This window comes from Myripristis murdjan, chromosome 13, assembly GCF_902150065.1.
Source record: "Myripristis murdjan chromosome 13, fMyrMur1.1, whole genome shotgun sequence".
NCBI lineage: Eukaryota > Metazoa > Chordata > Actinopteri > Holocentriformes > Holocentridae > Myripristis > Myripristis murdjan.
In genome coordinates, this window is record NC_043992.1 from 19,548,859 (window position 1) to 19,555,404 (window position 6,546).

Below are 6,546 nucleotides of genomic sequence, written 5' to 3' on the forward strand. Positions count from 1 at the left end.
GCTGAACCCGTGACAGAACCCAGGTCGAAAAGTTGATGGCAGTGGACTTTTTTTTTTTTTTTTTTTTTTTTCTCAGGATGACTGAGGTTCATATTGTACAAGAAATTATAGTGTGAAAAAAATGATGTCTGTACTCTGTTAAGCTGATTGGGCAAATAGATACCTGGGATGTTTTTTTTGTTTGTTTGTTTTTGGTTTTGTTTTTTTAAGGGGTACATGTTTTGTTTCATATTTTAATAATAAAAATGATGAAAGGAATATTAGTGTTTTTCTCTCCAACATGATTTAAGGATAGTTTCATTGTGCAGTATTCCACAGTTTGCTGAAACGTCTCAATTCCAAGATCAGTACTGATAATTGTCCGTTTTTCCACAGCCATGTTAGATGCTGTGTATTGCTACACATTTAGGCAAAAAGTTCTCTCTCCCCTTTTACTTGTATATCCTTGCCAGCCCTCCCTCCTCCCCGATCACCACCCCTCCTCCTCCTCCCACTGTCACCCTTTCACTCTCCCCTGACAGCATCTAAGGTGTCGGGGTTGATTTCAGTCAGCAGCGCTCAATATGCGACAAACTGCCGTTTAAAGACCTGCTGCATTATTGATGAGACCAGATGTGCTGACTGTCACTTCACACCCTGATCTCTCCATTTCAGGCTGTTCCTCTCTGCCGCTCGGCCCCTCCTGACCACTTTGTTAATTGTCTTAATAGCTTAACAGATACTCTCCTCTTTCTGCTCTCAAACAGTTGGTGTCTAACCTCTGCTTGTTAACACTCAGAGTTCATTGAGTGTAGTGCATTCTGTCTGTGCATGAGTGGATTAATGCTCTGGTTGTTGTATATTGTTTAAAAGAAGCCAAACAGTGATGGGTCCTGCATCAAGTTTTGTTTTTTAGGTCAGAGGTCATGCTTTACCCCCCTGTATAAAATCAGAATGCATCTGCTTGAAAGTCATGTTGGCGTCCAGTGAGGAAGAATTGAGGGACATTTTTTGACTTATGCAAAACTGCATAAAATTTCCTTAATCACCATGAAGTAAAGTTGACCTTTCCTCCTGCAGACATCTAAGATTTAGCTTGATGGACCATAGCACAGACAACACCTTATCACTGTCGCAGTTAACCCTGACCCGCCTCAGGGCAGCACCTGTGGTGGATCTGTGTGTGGGCAACAAGACGCCTCACTGATTTACAGCTCTCAGGTGAAGCCTGTCGGGTCGGAAGGGGGACTCAGCCGCCTGGAGTATCAATCTGAGCGCAGCACTCTCTGAATTTGTAAGTCGACAAACTTCTTTGATGACTGTTTTGCCTACTCCGGCGAATGTAGTGGTGCTTTATTTCGACTTTGCGCTTCAGGCAAGACTTAAGCCAAAAGTTAATAAGGGAGATCGGCTTGCAGAGGCCGGAAAATTCACAGGCTTTTAAGTCAAACAGAACAGGCTCTGGGCCCTGAAAGTAACACCAGATTACCATTTACAAAATGTCCTCGCTCATACTGTATCTGTGTTTGGGATTGACAAAAGTGCAGTACTACAAGGACAAGTTCATGGACAGCCCAAACAAAAGGGATCAAGTAGACTTGGCAGACTGCAAGGATATACTATACGTCTACTGTATATGTCTCCTTCACAGTGTATGTGCATTTTCACATGCAAGTGTTTGTGAATGTATATGAGAGGCAGTATTTTGGAGCCCTTTTTGGTGAGGCTATGAGGGGAGGGAACCCTCCTCCTTTATCTGCCCACCAAATGCTGGATTAAATCATATTTCACAACAAAAATCCTCTCAGTTGTAGGGTCTCCTGAGAGAAAGTGCTGTCAAACAGGGGGCCTAACGTGGGTCTATTTGGGGGTCCTTGAGCAGGGAAAACTTTGGGGACCTCTTTATCAGGGTATCGTGCGCGTTTCTCATGTTACTTAACTCATAGAGGAGATACTTTGAGAAGTCTCTTTCCCTTCTCCAGATTTTTGGGGGTGAGTAAGTGAGTGAGTGATCCATGGCAGGAAGGGAGATGTTTTATTCAGTAGGCAAGCGATAAGAGGGGGGAAATGTGATTATGATAGCGATCGGCCATGCGTCGATACTCGACTCTCTGAGCAACGCGACACCTCCATCACATCGATCGGGCCCGGTAACCGGAGCCGCCGCCGCAGTTTGTTTTCAAGCAGACCCACGGTCCGGGTGTCAGAGCGCGAGGCCAGGTGGGGAGAGAGGGAGAGATACCGGAGTGGGTATCAATACACACACACACACACACACACACACACACACACAGTGTCCTCACTCATCTCTCTTTGAATGACAAAGTGCGCAGCGGCCTATACTGCAAGGACAAATTCATTGACAGGCAAAACAAAAGGGATCAGGTAGACCAAGCAAGCTATTACATGAAGGCCCGGGCCTATTTACAAACAAGCAGTGATGTAGTGGTAAATAATAAGGTGAGAGTACGGCATCCTGTTGAGCATCATCATGAGGCAAACAGCCAATACTGAAGTCAATTTTACTTTATTTTCTTTTATTTTATCTTATCTTAAATATCAAACCGTAGAGACCATCGGTTCCTAAATTACAGACTACCCTAGTTTGAACTGAGTGAACAAAGCTGTAGGCTCAGTTAAAATGTTGATTCAATGCTGCAAATAAAAATGAAAATGAACACAGTTTAATTAAGAGAATCATTCATCCGTTCAAATGGTGCGTTAAGCATTGCGACACGAGATCCCAAAATATAATAGTTGTGTTAATTTTTATGCGTAGATCAGGTAAAACAACATTGACCGCGTTAGATAAACATACTTTGAAGGTCGGGACATAGTATCCCGAACGAAAAATAATGTAATATTCTTTATGGCGGTGCCTGTGTTGAGTCAGTGGTGACGTGAACATCATATTCCGCTTTATGTTTTTTTTTTTTTTTTTTTTTAATCTCGCAAAATGTCATAGCAATACCATAGGAGATTAATATGAATCAAAACTATTGCTGTAACATTTGCATGGGAACTTATTTTTGCCGTGATATTTGTGTAGTAAAATTATAGAATTATTATAGGCCTAGTTAATCTGGTAAGGGTATATATATGGTATTATGTATCCTGTTTATTCCTTGACTTGCAGATTAAAGAGACTAATCTTAACTTTAAAAAGCCTCCCTGCCATGAAGTGAATAAAGTGTACTTATAACTGAGGAGCTACTGATTTGCAGAGTAGTCGCTCCTTATTATGCTTTTTTTTCCATAGTCATACTGCCATCTAGTGGAAAGATAGATCAATGCACCGTGTTAAGTTTCCCGAGGAGTGTGAGCTTCATCTTCATGTTTAGTTCATATAATGATGCTACGCGTTGAAAAAAGAGTTTCATGTATGTCTAATATAACCAAATTATTATTATTATTATTTTTATCTTTTATTGTCTTTATTTAATCAAGTTTTTAAACACCCTTTTTGACTGATCTTAATCTTTTTGACGTTATGCTATATCCAACATTGTAAATGGTATCAACTTAGTTTTGCCAAGCATGGGTCCTTAAGTAAACGACACAACAATTAATGTTTTCCTCCTGAAAATATAATGATTTTTAATTAGAGATTGTTTGCAAAGTGGTGCTCACTGTCATACTTTACCCACCATCACAGCTATCTAAAAAAAAAAAAAAGGCCTATTTACTTGATTAGATCATTAACATTTAATCTAATGAGAATGAAAATAATTTCATGGCTTCCTTATAATTCATACCCAACCTTTATAAGATTTTTAACCTAGCAATTTTAAAAAAAAAATTTTTAAATGTGCACACTTTATACCGCAATAGAAAGCATTTGTAGGCTGAGGATGCTGAAGAAAATGATGCATTATGTATTTTTTCACAGTTAAGATTCAGGATAACATATAGGTTATTGTCTTGCCTTCAGGTCATCTTCCCCACTTCCCTTCGAGGAGTTCAGGGACCTTCAGATGAGGCCTTGTCACCGACTTCCCTGTAAAAATCCTGCTTCCCTTTGCGTAGCTGGCCAGCAGCCCAGGCTTCTTGACGCACAGTCATCTCCCTCTCCCCTCTGGAACGTCTCCCTCCTCCACATACATTCTTTCCTTGTTAAAGATAGATGGCTTGAGGATGTAAATACAGCTCATGCAGTTCTCTTTGGTTAACATTACCATTTCATTAGGAAACGGTATGCACATTTCGCTGTACCTGTGTGCATAGCATTTCCTTTGAAGGTGTGTGTGTGTGTGTGTGTGTGTGTGTGTGTGTGTGTGTGTGTGTGTGTGTGTGTGTGTGTGTGTGTGTTTCTCCTCAGCATACATAAAACATTTGGTCACTCTGGTTATTGTTTACACTAAAGGAAACCTAACGGCTGCTTGTGGCCCAAACCCTCTCCTGCATCACGGAGGTAAAGGCCAAAGACAGTCGAAATCCTCTTCTTTTCAACCGACTGAGGCTTTCAGACGCTGCCTCAGGACTGCGGTGCTTCAACAAGTCCTTGACCCTCTTGATGTAAGATGCAGTAGCAGCACAGTCTGTTTACATAATACCCTTTCAGTGAAACACAGACACATGAATGAGAGAGAGGGGTGGGGGGTAGTTCAGCCTGGGTATCCAAGCAATTCAAAACTCACTCAGAGTCTTTCTTTCTTTCTCTCAATCTGACCAGCTTGGACATAAACCTTTTACAATTGTCTATCAGGCCATTTTAGTTTATCTTCTTTTGTTTTTTAGGCTTTTTTCTGCTTTAGTAGACTCTCACAGTGGAGAGAAACAGGAAAGACAGGGTAGAGAGAGGGGCTGACATGCAGCAAAGGGTCTGGGCCAGACCACTGCTGCATAGTACACACTCTACATGGTGAGCCACTGGGACGTCCCATGTTAATCTATCTACCCTCAGTCTTTGCCTGTCTGTCACAGCCACCTTCCTTTGAGTCCCATATAGCCTGATTGCCGTCCAGCAGGTTTTCTGTCAGACTGCCAGTCCTGGACGGGGCTGACCGACTGACGTCAAGCTGTGGAAATAAAACTGTGGTAAAGGGGAGGAGGACGAGAAGGACCTAAAATTACCGGCTGAGAGTTCCTTATTCTTTATGAGCTACTTTCTGGGAATGGCACCAGCTCTCCATGTTTGACCCAACAATTACACATTAAGTGTGCAACCCCCTCTCACCACACACAAACACACATTCAGCATATAAGCAGAGGCTCAGCCCTACCATTCAATTTTATGAAATTGCATACTCAGTACTTAATGAATAAGGGTTAGTAGGCAGCAGAATGGACAGAAGGCACATGGGTTACAAGATCTCTGCCAGACAAACAGTTGCTCAGAGCAGTCAGCGTCTGTGTGTGTGTGTGTGTGTGTGTGTGTGTGTGTGTGTGTGTGTGCGCGTGCATGCCTGTGTGTGTAATGGGATGAAAGGCATCTTGGCTTTCTGGATGTTTACACATGCCACGCAGACGTAATGCATTCCATCCTCGTCCTTTCTTCAACTTGTGTCCCCATTAGGAGGAAATAGCACTTTAAAGAATGTGTAACTTATCATGGTGTTGAAAACTAGGCTGTGTGAGTCATCTAACCCCATTTTTCCTTCAGTGTTAACAGAATTAGAAAGCACTGTTTCAGCATGCAAACTGTCCTCACATAATCAACAGAATATTTTGCACATTTCAGCTTTTTTTTTTTTTTTTTTTTTTAATATTTCTTGTCTTAGTAGCTTAGTGGGGTACTTATCCTATGAATCATGGCCGTAATGATTTCCCTGTGTCACTCCACAGGCACATTAATCATGCCACAGAAGGTCTGGCTGTGGAATAACCACATGTAGCTGGCTGGCCACCGAGGCCGCTGTAGCTGGGAGCACCCTGGAGTTACCCACACAGCCACTAGGGCGAGGTGGAGGGCTGGGCTCAGGTCTGGAATGAAATGCTGCCTTCAAGTGATATCAGGAATTTAGCGATGGCCAGTGGAACACACGCGAACGACCCAACAGAGAGCTGAACGAGAAGAAAAGAAAAGGACAGGGAAAGTGGGACATTGCTGTCATACCTGACCCGTTCACATGTGATTATTTTGAGAAGCACAATCAAGCTCTGTCAGCAATCACAGGGAAGGAGGAGGGGCCGCAGTGTGTCAAAACAACTGATTATAAAAGGTATGAATTGGCCACTAGTATATGATATATTATTGTTTGGCTTTCTGATTAGGCTAAGTAATTCGTATTGCTTTATTTGTCTAACTCCACTCTCTGTTTAACTTACTGTAGCCTACACTAACTACACTATTTAACTGTTTAACTATTTAACTGTGCAATAATTTAAACCTGTAGCACTTTGCTATAGTTTAATAGTGCAATCCTTCAGTGTATATACGGTGTATATATGTGTTTGAAGTATGTTTGTATCTATCTATCTATCTATCTATCTATCTATCTATCTATCTGTCTGTCTGTCTATCTATTTATCTGTATACATCTCCATCCCCGGGATCAATACAGTATTTACTTATGTGTCTGATTCTGTTTAACTTCCAGCTGCCGTGTAATAGGCTAATGTAAAAAA